A 14,532-nucleotide genomic window follows, 5' to 3' on the forward strand; every position below is an offset into this window, starting at 1 on the left:
GATCACTGCCGCAGCAGAGACTACTTCGGACCCACGTTAAAGTAATTAAGAAGTTTCTTTGTAACAGACCCATAAACTGTTTAGAACTAGTGTAACTTGAGTCTTATTTTTACAAGATCCCTTCAGTTAACGGACCCTCGTGCTGCGTATACGTGCCTTTTGTAGTATACCTTGTTCGCAGTAGTAGTCTTGTAGTTAATCTAAAGTACTGCAACTCTTTTAAAAAGTTTCACTGTTATGTCTTGTCTGTAACGCCTTTATGATCAAATCTAGTGCCTTTAATTCCAAGTGATTTCCAATATTATCATACAACTTGAGTCCATTCGATCCTCACAATACCAGTTCCGTCCGTAAATCTCTTTCGCCGAAATCGCCTTTCTAGCGAAGCCATCATTCCAGAACTCCGAAGTACTCATGCATAAAGTACCTCATGTTTCGTAACTTTTTGAAGAAACCTCAATAAACCTCCCCGGAGTACCACTCGTACAGTATGTCAAGTTCAAACGAAGGACCCTTACGGTTGATCTATCTCTGAAGAATGTATACACGAGGGTGGTATATAATCAAGGTTCTACAGGTTTAGAATTGATGATTCCACTTTAACTTTTTTTCCTTGTTTGGATGTGAGCTTAAAGAAGAATCATTTATTCAACTACCTTTTCAATCTTAATTATATATGACTCGTATACACAAGATTGTGATTGATGAACCATGTATGACATCTAATATGAACTTCAGGACAAAGACTGCCCAAGACTACGAGTAATTGCATCGTCATGTGAACAAACTTAGAATCCAATCAAAGGATACTCCTGTAACCAAATTAACCTATAATCTAACACCAATGAAGGTGCATGAACCATCCGGACAACTTAACGACTACTCAGCAATGTAATTAGAAGACCAAGCTCCTCACCCTGGAGAGCTCTGGTCTTATTCATCAAGAAGATAGACGGATTGTTTCGTAGGTGCATCGACTAACGGAGACCTCGAAAAGATTCCCATTAGAAATCATTAACCTCATCCTCGCACAGATGAGTCGGTTGACCACCCACAAGGAACGATTTACCTTTCAGAAATGGACTTGTGATCCGAATATCACCAGTTGCGAGTATTAGAGAAGGATGTCCCAAGGACGATCTTCCAAACTCGATGTGGACACTACGATTCCGTAGTGATACCCCTTGGATAAGAACAATACGCTCGTAGTATTCATGAATTTAATGAATTGGGTACGCCATTCTTACTTGGATCAGTTCTTCATTGTCCTTGTAAATGACTTACTTATCTACTCTCGTAGTAAGAAGGAAATCATAAAGATCATCTACAACACACCATGGAAACATTACGATCAGATAATCTCTAGGCGAAGTTTTCTAAATATGAGTTTTAGAATTGAAGAGTTGAATTCCTAAGGCACACTATTAGTGTCGTGGGAATTCTTGAGGACCCTTCCAAAAATCAAAACCGTTGAGAATTGGTGAGCACCGAAAACGCCTATGGGAATTCGCCAAATTCTAGGTCTTGCCGATAACTATCGTAAGTTCATTCAGAACTCCTAGCGAATTACGGAACCTCTTTGTAACGCCCGTAGATCCGGGCTAGTAAATTTAGAGATAATAGGGGTTGAAAATGAACCAAGTTGTAGTATATGTCACAAGGTTTCCGTACATATAAAGAACGCCGAAATCCGAGTTATAACGAAGAAGTTATGACCCGTCGAAGTTTCGCGACAGAACAGGCACGACACCGGGAAATGTAAAAAGTGAATTTACGATAGAGTGAGATTTAGCCTTAGTGATCTAAAAGAAAGTCGTACAATATGTTAAACCGAGAAAATCCATAAAAAGAACGCCCAAATCTGACTTCGTATGAAGAAGTTATGATATTGCTAATGTTCGGCTTAACAGTGTACAACCCGAAACTTGAATTTTAGTTCGAGCGGTTTTTGGCTTATGCGGCCTAAATGAGAGTTGAAGATCTCATTAATAGGAACTCAACGGTAAAAAGACAGACGAAAACGGATTCCGTATGAAGGAGTTACAAATTCTTTGCGGTCATTTAACAGTCTAAACACCTCGTACTGTTAAATTTAAGATCGGTCGAGAATTAGCCGACAGAGTCAAAATGAAAGTTGTAGATATTATTTTTACCTATGTGTGGATATAAAGAACGTAAAAAATGGAGGTCGTATGTGAAAGTTACGGATTTTAGAAGTCGGAAGTGTGCTATGCAAAAATGGGTGATGTGGCACAATCTTAGCCATTGCTTTCTCCCCAAGTCTTGCCACTAGATGGTGACATGTGGCACCAAGTTCAGCCATTTTCACCCTATAAATACCACCTCTCCCACCCTCATTTCTTCACACCTTTCCCATTCTTTCTTCTTTACTCTCTCTCTCTAGAACCTCTCTTTAGCCCCGAAATCCCCCGAAAAGCCTAGGGAACCTCCCTAGCACGAGGCAGAAGCCCCGGAGTGCTTGACGGCTCCGAGAAGAAGAGCTTTTTAGCTCGGAAGCGCTGCTCCAAGCAAAGCCTGGTTTTCTATAAAACCCGTTGTAAGTGAGCTACGCCTACGTTATTTTTAATATAGCTTTTAATTAATTATAGTAACGTTATTAGGAACTTATAATAAATACTTGGGCTATTATTATGGGTTATATAAGTATTTTTTTAACACTTATATAATAGTAATAATAGCTAGACTAATAATTAGTCATAGTAAATATTAGCCTAAAATCTAGTGGTGATAATACTAGGTTTCGTCGAAGGAAATTATTATTTTTTTCAAGAAGTGAAGCGCTGTCTGAGTTCGGAATCACCACCTTTTCAAGTGAGTGCATAGTCCCTTTCATCTTACACATAGATATGAAGTATTTTAATATAAATTACGTGCTATGTGTGCATGTTGTCTGAATACTTGTTGTCTATGCTGAGTGAAAGATTTTTATACATGTTTTAAATGATTTAAACTATATATGTATTTTATATCCACAAAATGTGTTGGGTAAAACATGGGTAGATGAAATAGTTGTTTTGTGATAACACGATGGGAGACATCAATGTTGTCAGTGATCCAGTCATCTAGTGGAGTATAGATGACGACTATGGACGATACTAGATGGTCCAGTGGAACGATAGCAGGTTCGTAACATGCAGCTATTTTTGAACTAGGTGCTCATTAGATATTTTTGAACTGAGTGTGCTCACTACATATCTTTGAACTAAGTGTGTTCACTAGGTATTTTGAACTAAGTGTGTTCACTAGTTACTTTTGAACTAAGTGTTTACCAGACGTTTCGGACTACATGTTCACCAGATACATTCTATAAGCCTTGGTAATGATGGACTTCGTGTCGATTCCTTAGGATGATCCTTAGGAATAAATAAACGAGGAATAGCTGATTCTTAGGGTAGATCCTTAAGACTAAAGAAGATAATAGGGATGGGAAATTGGGTTGATTTTTTGATTGTCTAAACATAATAATTATATTATTGTGGGTTGAAAACCCTATGTACTCACCAGGTTTCCCAACCTGACCCACTCAGTTTATTTATATCACAGGTGTTGAAACGAAGTCACTTTACACTGAGAGATTTAAAGAGATGTAGATCACTAGTGTAAATAAATGTAAGTTCTATTTACGCTTATGTTCCTGTATTAACAATGACATCCCAAACGTTTTAAAATGAATAAAAATAAGTTTCTTCGAAAATGTTTTAATAACGTATTTATCGTGTTTTTCTGGGAACGAATTCTGCAACATTTTTATTAAAAGAAGAACTCTGATTTTTATAAAGCATAAACAAAATCGATCTTTTATGGCCGTGAAAATGGGGATGTCACACTCTTCAACTTTGACCCGGAAGGGAGTGGCCTTTGACTGGGAAGAGAAGAAAGAGGAAGAAACCTTTGGAATTCCAAGTGAGAGACCAAATTCTTTTGGAAGTCTCACCCTGGGAAGGCTTGATACGCTTCGGAAAGCGTGGAAAGCTAAATCCAAGATAGTTACAACCTCCGAGATTATTGCCAGAATCAGTCCTGTAACTCACAAATCCAACCTACCCCACGAACTTAGTAACGTACATTTTACCCTCCACATCTCGAACTTGAAAAAGTACCTTTCCGTCAGGACTCTTGTAATCCCACTCGAGGAGATCAAGATCAACAAGAACCTCACCTTCGTGCAAGTACCATAGTTACCATAAACCGAGAGATCAGGCGAACAAAGCAAAGTCGCTTCCCATTGGTGAAGCTTTGCTGGAATGCCAATCGAGGACCTGAATTTACATGGGAGCGCGAAAATCAATCGAATAGGAAGTATCGCCACCTCCTTGCTCGATTATTCATACCTATTCCCTTACCTAAATTCTAATTTCGGGAAGAAATTCCCTCTAACGGGGGGATGATGTGACAAGCCGAAACTTTCTATTATGTACAGTCAAACACTTCATTGAAAGTAAAACTCATTCCGCTACCATTTAGCACTATTTGGAGTCTGATTGAGCATTCTGAGCCTATATGATGAGATGTTGGCCATTAGTTCATTCCTTTCTTTCCCTTGGCTGATTTCCTCCCAAATCCTCTCAACTATCATCCCGATCTTCAACAATCATAAGTTTCTTGCCCTCACTAGTTGATATCTTACTTGATCTAATGATCTTACATGATTTCATCTGTGAAATCATTCCATTTGTGTAGATCTTTAAGTATCACCAAGAACACCAGAACAAACACTAGTGTTCTTGGCCAAAACCGACCATTCAAGATCCTAGATCGTAAGTACTGTTGTTCTAACTCGTTTTACACTAGATTTAACATGTTTAGGCCAAAGAAACATCAATATCAAAGGATGAATGAGAGTTTACGGCCAAGGATCTCCCAAGGCCGTAAACTCCCTATAAGGGTGCAATGATGCCCTCTTTTCCTTCCTTATGCCCAGAATTTAGCCTAGAACCAACCACCATTTAACTAGGAACCTCAAACATCAAAATGGTACTACACACCTTGAGCTTACGGTCGTAAACTCATGGGGAAGTGGTCCCCAGGACGTAAAGACAAGTTAAGGTCAATTCTTGGACCTTAAACTCACCTAGCCTCTTGTTAAGCCTTAGAAAACTTAACCACTTAAGAAATCATACCTTTAAGCCTCAAATTGAGACCCTTTAGACATTTTATGGCCAGGAGTAGACTCCCCTAGGCCGTAAAATCCATTAAGTATGGTCCATGGGTGATAAACTCAATTACAATGCCTTATACTTCTTTGTTGCAACCCAATGGCCTCCTAACACTTTGACCAAAGTGTTTTCCACACATTAGGGTGTTTATACTTGTCTAATTAGTGTTATAATCACTAATTGTATACATACATATGTCCTTATATGTTATTAGGATCATTGTGTGTGTTCAGGTCTTCACTTGACACCAAGCACTTGTTCGACATTTCCATACGATCCACTCACTGTAGGTGAGTTCATACCCATTAATTAACCTTTTAAATATTTTTAAATGTATATAAATACTCTTATGGGTGGAATACAAGTTGAATCATGCTAGTTATTATGTCAATCACATGTGATTAATAGCTAACATACAAATGGATTTACTACACTTTTAGCTGTTTTACCAAAAATATTACTTCAAATGACTTTCTCAAACGTTTTTACATGTTAAAAGTCTTTATCAAACTATGTTACATACTGTATGTTTTCTTTCAAACTCTGTTACAATTGTGTTTCAAACAAAGGTTTTCTTATACTTAAAATTGTTCTTATCAAACAAACTGCTTTTAAATCGTTTTATAAACTGACATCAAGTCATCACTTCTTATTTACCAAACTTTTCAAAGGTTTTACACAACTTCTTTTATACTTTTATATTTTCAAATGCATGCCTATATATGTATAGTTATATAAGTAATGTTTAAAGGACTTAGGACTTCTAGCTTACTTTAATTCCTTTTCCTTGTTTGGATGTGGCCTTAGGGTATCGGTTATATGTCCGAATGTAGTCTAAATATTAGTTATATATTATGTATACATATATAGTCATAAAAGTTCTATGAATCAGTTCAGTACCTTTGGGTAGCAAAGGTATACCTTCGATTATACACGTACATTACTAGTAACTATAATAGCTATAGTTAGGAGATACTACTTACTATTCCAAGTACAAAGAATCACACAAGAGTCAGTTCATTCACGAGTCGATACTAATATTACGTACTATATGAAGAGATAATTACAAAAATAATAATACATTATATACTATATGAAGAGCTACAACTACAAAAATATTAATACATTACATACTATATGAAGACATACAATTACAAGACACACAATTACAAGAGAGATAATTATAGAGATACGATTACATAGATACTATTACATAGATACTATTTCATAGATACTATTACATAGATACTTCTACATACTTATGGACTGAACATCCTACACTTGGCTGCTCGCAACAGAAGGTGTGTTCATCTAGGGATGTTTCTCGGTTGTACTTTTCGGCGAGTTCCACGTCATGTTTATCGTAGTGCAAAAGGATACGATTTAAATAATTATATTATTTTCCTTATTACCTTTACTTTGTGACACATTCACATAAACAATGAGGTAGATTATATTATATTCCTTATTACCTTTACTTTGTGACACATTCACATAAACTATGAGGTAGAATTTATTTGATATAGATATAATATTTTCCTTATTAACTTTATTTTGTGACACGTGCACATATACGATGAGGTAGACTATACTTTTATAATAATAGTTATATAGCGGAAAAAACGTCACGTTTACAGTGATGCATACAAATCAAAGACACATAAATACTTATGAATTCTCCAGCTTTATTGTTGATACTCGCTTTCAAAATAACTTGTATTCTCAGGTCACAAATAGACTGGTACGGCGACCAGGTTTTGTGAAGACGGAGCAGTCAAGACTCATCTTGTATTTTGATTATTAACTATGTTGTTTATTACTATGAAAGAACACACTTGTAATTAAAATTAATATTATTAATGCAATGGATGATGTTATTGTTTATTTACTACTTTGCATTGTTGTGATACTTTACATGACATCCTCTGCCCAGAACGTTTCCGCCGTTCTGGGTTTTGGGGTGTAACAGAATTTCGAGCAAATCATGAACAAGTTCTAGATTTACATCTATGTTTCCATTAGGTATATGTGTCTTCATATATGCTGGATTGAATGAATTAACAACAAAACGTGTCATTTTCGCAAAAATTCCATTAGTTGCAATTCTCAGCAAACGTCCAAATCCTAGTTCTCTTACTGATTTTCTTCTATTATTTTTTTTAAGATTTAACCGTATCATAAAACTTTTTTGTCCTCATTCTTGTTCTCAAAGATATAATGTTATTTGGCTTTATTGGAACTTTTTTCTTTGTTTTTTCTTTGACTACTTTAAGAATCTTTTTCTAGACAATCTGTTTTTGTATCTTTGTATCATTTGTTTTTCTTTTTCCCATACATGTTAGTCAATAACTTTTGTAAGATTCTGATACTATAACATATACTATAAAATAATTAACAATATAAGAAATTCACATTTGAAATTTTTTAAAAATTTTGTTATTAAATAAAATATCATTAACGAAGTTTTTTTCTTGCAAAATATAATACCATACATAAAATCAACATGTGAATTATTTAATATCTTTTTAAATTAAACATGTGAATAGTAATAAACAAACATGTTGCTTTTTGTCAGATTTTTTTAGAAGGCTATCATTAGAGTTGATACGAGTCATAGATTTTAATTATTCAATTATTTTAAGTCTTGGCATTTGTATGATGTATGTTCGTATTTTAAAAATCTATATAAATGAGAAATGATTTTATAATATTAAAGTAAATTATAATTTAATAACTACTAACCTTGTGTTGTTTTCTTGTCAGGTGTCTTCAAAACAATTTTATCTTGCTTCATCAACTTTTTTTTTTTGCTTTTTTTAATTCATGGGCATAGTTTGATTTCCGTTCATCAACTTTTTTTGTTTCTTTTTTTGAATCTTCTCATCTCTTAAAGTTTTTTTTGTTTTCATTTTCAACATTTTCATCATGAGTCTTTTCATCTTCATTTTTTCTTAATTTTTTAACAGTTTCCTCCACGGTTCTCTTTGTGGTGTTTTTGGTATATTTTTTAACCTTCAACTACACAATATGATAGTATTAATGTCAATGTAAGAAAATATAAATAATGTTATGAAATACATGTCAAAAAATATAAAGTTCAACATGTTATAAGAAAATTACAAAAACTTCTTAAAAATTTCACAATGTGAATCTTTTCATTTCATACCAAAATAGGTCAAGGCTCACCATATGATGTAAACATACACACAATGAATCTTTTTCATGGATTGTGTCCATAGTGAAATCAAGTGAAATGCAAAAGCAAATTGCAAAAGCATTTTATAAAATTCATAATGTGAATCTTTAAGATCGTGAGATACATCAAAGATTCACAATGTGAATCTTTGTATTTCATACCAAAACATATCAAGGCTCACCAGGTGATGTACACATAGACTTGGTGGATCTTTTCATGCATTGTGTCTATAGTGAAATCAAGTGAAATTGAAAAACAAATTTCATAAAAATTTTATAAAATCCACAATGTGAATCTTTGAGACTGTGAGACACATCAAATATTCACAATGTGAATCTATGCATTTCATACCAAAAAGGATCCAGACTCACCATGTGATGTACACATAAACATGGTGAATCTTTTAAGGCATTGTGTCTATAGTGAAATCAAGTGAAATGGAAAAGAAACATGCAAAAACCTTTTAGAAAACTCACAATGTGAATCTTTGCATATAATACAAAAATAGGTCAATGCTCACCATGTGATGTACACATACACATGGTGAATTTTTTATGCAATATATCCATAGTGAAACCAAGTGAAATGGAAAAGAAAATTGCAAAAATTTTTAGAAAATTCACAATGTTAATCTCTGAGACTGTGAGATATATATGTCGAAGATTCACAATGTGAATCTTTTAATTTCATATCACAACAGTTCAAGGTTCATCAAGTGAATTTCAATAAGTATGTAGTATATGATTAGAAAAATTATTATTTTTTAGTTTTAATCTAAATGTTCTAACCTCTTTTTATGTTGGATATCTTCAATTTTTCACTTGTGGTTGAAGGTTGAGCATCTTTCGTTCAAGTCAATTTCATTCTTTTCTTATTATTCTTTTTTTTCATTCTTCTTTTCTTCATTTCCTATTTTTTGATTAACAAAGCAAGTCAAACATGAGTTTCATGATATGACTGTTATGATTTATACATATAATTCACAAACAGAATCAATATTAAATATCACTTTAACATAATATTGATTAACATTGTGAATCAAGACATTATCAAGGCAGGTCTTTATAAATTCACAAAGTGAAGTAGAATAAGAGAGACAAGATCAATTAAGCACAGATACACAATATGAATTTGTATATGATGAAAGAAACAAATGTAAATCATAAAGCTCACTGTGAATTCACAATGTGAATCAATGTTATGTTAAATTGATCTATAATCCTGATTCACTTTGCGAAATTTAAAAACATTAAATTTTTAGAAATTCATAATGTGAAATTACTTTTTCAATTTAATGAATAAACTCATAATCGAGTTAGATTCACAAAGTTTTTGGAAACTACAGTTAGTAATTTATATATTTGTGACTTTTTTATTGATTTAAATAAATTTAAAACAGTAGGTTTTTGGTATTTACACAAATTATCAAAAGGTCATGAAATTAGGGTTTCGATTTAATGAATAAACTCAGAAACTAGTTAGATTCAAAAAGTTTTAGGAAATTACTATGTGTAATTTAGATATTGATGATTTCTGTATCGATTTAAAGAAATTTAAATCATTAGGCTTTTTCTATTTATACAATTTAAGAAAAGTTCGTCATCCCAATGTTTCATATTAGTGCAAAATCAAGTTTGTTAGTACAATCGTATTCACAGATTCATCGAATACATAATTTAACAAATACTATATATTCTAGGTTTTGAAATTTATAAATCGGAAACTTTCATGTTTAAAATGAATTAAATGGGTAGTCGAATATACCTTCTAGATTCATTTTTGCGAACTTTCCAGGAAGATTCACGGTTGATATGGGCTGAATCGTTTTCGGCGACGTGTTGAAATCAATGTTTGTCGGTGAAGTAAAAGATTACTTTCAACGAGAGGATAAATTGATTTCACTGACATGATACTGTTGAACGTAGAGAACGTTAATTCACCATGATCGTTTACTAGTTTCATCTTTACGAAAATGCCCCCTTAAGTTTAATGTTTAGTTATAATCCACTGCACAGTATCTTCTTTCACTCATTTACAGCAAAAATCCAACAATTATTATTTATTTGATCCAACCATCTTAATACGTTTATTTGTTCATTGACCAACATTCATTCTCTATTGAAGCTCATCCTATATATATATATATATATATATATATATATATATATATATATATATATATATATATATATATATATATATATATATATATATATATATATATATATAAATCCTAGTAATAGAAAATCCCAAGATCTCAAAATCATAAATCCCACACGTGTGTACTGATCAAGCTGGCGCCTTCCTGCGGTCGTCACTAGTACCTGAAAAAAATAACATCAAACACTGTAAGCACAAAGCTTAGTGAGTTCCCCAAAATACCACATATAACTCATATTAGCCACTCGAGGCTATAACTCTGTGGGTCCGTGCACCAAAACTCTGTGAACCCTCAAGTTCTAACTCTGTGAACCTTCCGGTTCTAACTCTGTAAACATGCACAGCATAAATCACATAGAAATAATGCAGTACAACACATAACATACATAGCATACAAATACTCTATCACATAACTCTGGTTACCTACTCAAGGTAAAGTATAGTGAGAAGACTCACCTCGCGTGTCTCGGTAATTCGTAAATCCCTGAAATCACTAGTGCTCGATCTCCCGAGCTATAGTCCTCCTATAACACAATAGATCTCTAATTAACACTTCCCCAACTAAGGTTGACTATCCTTTAACAAGTCAACATAGGTCAACATTGGTCAATGGTCAACGGTCAACTTTGACCGGACTCGGCGAGTGCACTATAACGACTCGGCGAGTCTAAGCGTATACACTGATTTCCCTGGGATCCTCTCTTGACACGTCAAGTATTCTCCTAACTCGACGAGTTCCACCTGGAATGAGTTGTGGGGCCACCACGACTCAACTCGCCGAGACTCAATAACAACTCGGCGAGTCCAGCTTGACTCAGTCCACCTATCAACCCACTCTAACTCTCCCTAACTCACTGAGTCAACCCCTCAACTCGGCAAGACCACTCGCTGTCTGGTGCTGGGCAATATTCATGCTACTCGTCGAGTCTGTTCTTCGGACTCGGCGAGTCCATGCCATGCAATGACTCAAACTCGATCCAAAGGTCAGATCCGGTCCATTAACTCATAGATCCAGTCCTACCAATCTCATTTGGCATGTAAAGTCACTATCTTGATGTACATACAACATCTATATGATCATATATGATGATTTAGTCCCAAATACCACACCTCAAGGTCATAATCTCCATGGCTCTTCCTAAAGCTTGATGAGTGAGGCTCTCTGGACCTTTATGGATCCAGATCCAAACCCTCAACATTAGAAAGGGACTATTTGGCATCAAATCAACCCAATAAAGGCCACAAGAAACCCTAAATCCAAATATATTTCATAAAACATAAGATGAGTTGAAATAATACCTCAAGTTCGAAGATCTGAGCTTCAAATCCACAGTCTAGCAATCTCCTATGCTTCTTCTTGGTTATGACCTCCTTCTCCTTGCTAAATAAACCCACAAAGATCAAGAATGGCTTCCTTTCTCTCTCAAAATGCTCAAGCACTCTAGGGTTTCTCTCTATGGATTGGTGAGCACAAATGACGGTCGTAAGGCCCTTTAAATAGGTCTCAAACCCCAAGTATTAAGGTTTCATCACATAACATGGACTCGCCGAGTCCGGACGCGAACCCGTGCCCAATACTGCGATCCTACTCGGCGAGTTTGAGCTCCAAGTCGCCGAGTCCACTCACAATTTCCAAAAATAAGCCAATAATAAATACCTTGAAATTCCGGGTTGTTACAATTCTCCCCCACTAGAACTAGACTTCGCCCTCGAAGTCTCACTCTGCAAATAACTCCGGATGTTGCTCTCGCACCTCACGCTCCGATTCCCACGTCATCTCGGACCCCTTCCGATGTTGCCACTGAACCAAAACCAAAGGTACCTCCTTGTTTCCCAAAACTTTGATTTTCCGATCTCTGATGGCCACTGGTCTCTCAGCATAATTCAGGCTCGCATCCACCTGAATATCCTCTAATGGAACCACTGCCGACTCATCGGCTATACACTTCCGCAATTGCGACACATGGAAAGTGTCGTGAATCTACCCCAACTCTGCTGGCAAATCCAAACGATAGGCTACCCTGCCTACCCTCGCGACTACCCGAAATGGTCCGATATATCGGGGCCACAACTTGCGCCTCTTCCTGAATCGGATCACTCCCTTCTAAGGAGAGACCTTCAGGAGCACAAAATCACCAACCTGGAACTCAAGTTCGGACCGACGTCTGTCCGCATAACTCTTCTATTGACTCTGAGCAGTCGGTAACCTCTGTCTGACCTGCTGGATCTGCTCTGTCGTCTGAAGCACTATCTTAGTGTTGCCCATAATGCGATGCCCGACTTCTCGCCAGCAAATGGGGGTCCGACACCTCCTCTCGTACAACAGCTCAAAGGGTGGCATACCGATGCTTGAATGATGGCTATTGTTGTAAGAAAACTCGGCCAAAGGCAAATACGTATCCCAACTTCCCCAGAAATCCAGTACACATGCTCGGAGCATGTCCTCGAGTGTCTGAATCGTCCGCTCACTATGTCCGTCTATCTGGCGGTGATATGCGGTACTAAAATGCAGCCTAGTACCCAACTCCTCATGAAACTTCTTCCAGAATCTGGAAGTGAAACGCACATCCCAGTCAGAGACAATCGAGATCGGCACCCCATGCCGAGATACCACTTCCCTCACATATATCTCTGCTAACTTCTCTGCGGAAGAACTCTCGCTGATGGCAAGGAAGTGAGCGCTCTTCGTCAACCTGTCCACAATCACCCAAATTGAATCAACTCCTCGAGCAGTCCTTGGCAATTTGGTGATGAAATCCATGGTGATATGTTCCCACTTCCATTCGGGAACCTTCAATGGCTACAACTTACCATGCGGTCTCTGATGTTCGGCCTTAACCTTACGGCAGGTTAAGCACCTCTCAACGAACCACGCAACATCTTTCTTCATACAGGGCCACCAATACTCCCTCTTCAAATCCAAATACATCTTTGTGGCCCCAAGATGGATCGAGAATATCGACCGATGAGCCTCTTCCATCAAAATGGCATGCGTACCTCCCACGAACGGTACCCAAATACGCCCCTGAAAAGTCATAAGCCCCCGACCATCGGTAACGAACTCCGATACCAACCCAACAACTCGCTCTCTCTTCTAGTTTTCCGACCTCACTGCCTCAGCCTACGCTCCTCGAATGGTGTCCAACACCAAAGTCATCACGGTCAATCGCAAACATACATCTCGCAACGGGGCGCTCTCCGCCTAGCGACTCAGGGCGTCGGCTACCACATTAGCCTAGCCTGGATGGTACAGAATCTCACAATCGTAATCCTTAACCACATCCAACCACCTCCTCTGCCGCATATTTAAGTTGGGCTAATCCATCAAATACTTCAGACTCTTATGGTCCGTGTATATCGTACACCGAACCCCATACAAATAATGGCGCCAAATCTTGAGGGCGAACACCACTGCCCCCAACTCTAGGTCATGGGTGGGATACCTCGTCTCATGAGGCTTCAACTGCCTCGATGCATACACTATCACATGCCCTCTCCGCATCAGCACCACTCCCAACCCAAAATCGATGCATCACAGTATACATCAATGTCCTCCATTCCCTCCGGGAGGGCTAACACCGGGGCCTCGCATAACCTTTGGCGAAGCGTCTCAAAGGAGGCCTGCTGCTCGGGGCCCCATGAAAAAGCAACACCCTTCCAGGTCAACCTAGTGAGTGGCACTGCGATCTTAGAGGAATCCCTGATAAATCTCCGATAATAACCGGCCAACCCTAGAAAACTCCTGATCTCGGAGGGTGACCTCGGTACCTCCCAACTCATCACTGCCTCCACTTTGGCCGGATCAACCAATATCCCATCATGGTTAACAAGATGTCCTAGGAACTGGACCTCTCACAACCAGAAATCACACTTGGAGAATTTGGCATAAAGCCTCTCCGATCTCATAACTCCGAGGATCTCCCTCAAATGCTCCTCATGCTGCTCCCTAGATCTCGAATATACCAAAATGTCATCAATAAATACGATCACCGACCGATC

The sequence above is a fragment of the Lactuca saligna genome, chromosome 4 (genome assembly GCF_052625555.1).
Source record: "Lactuca saligna cultivar CGN05327 chromosome 4, ASM5262555v1, whole genome shotgun sequence".
NCBI classification, from domain to species: Eukaryota; Viridiplantae; Streptophyta; class Magnoliopsida; order Asterales; family Asteraceae; genus Lactuca; species Lactuca saligna.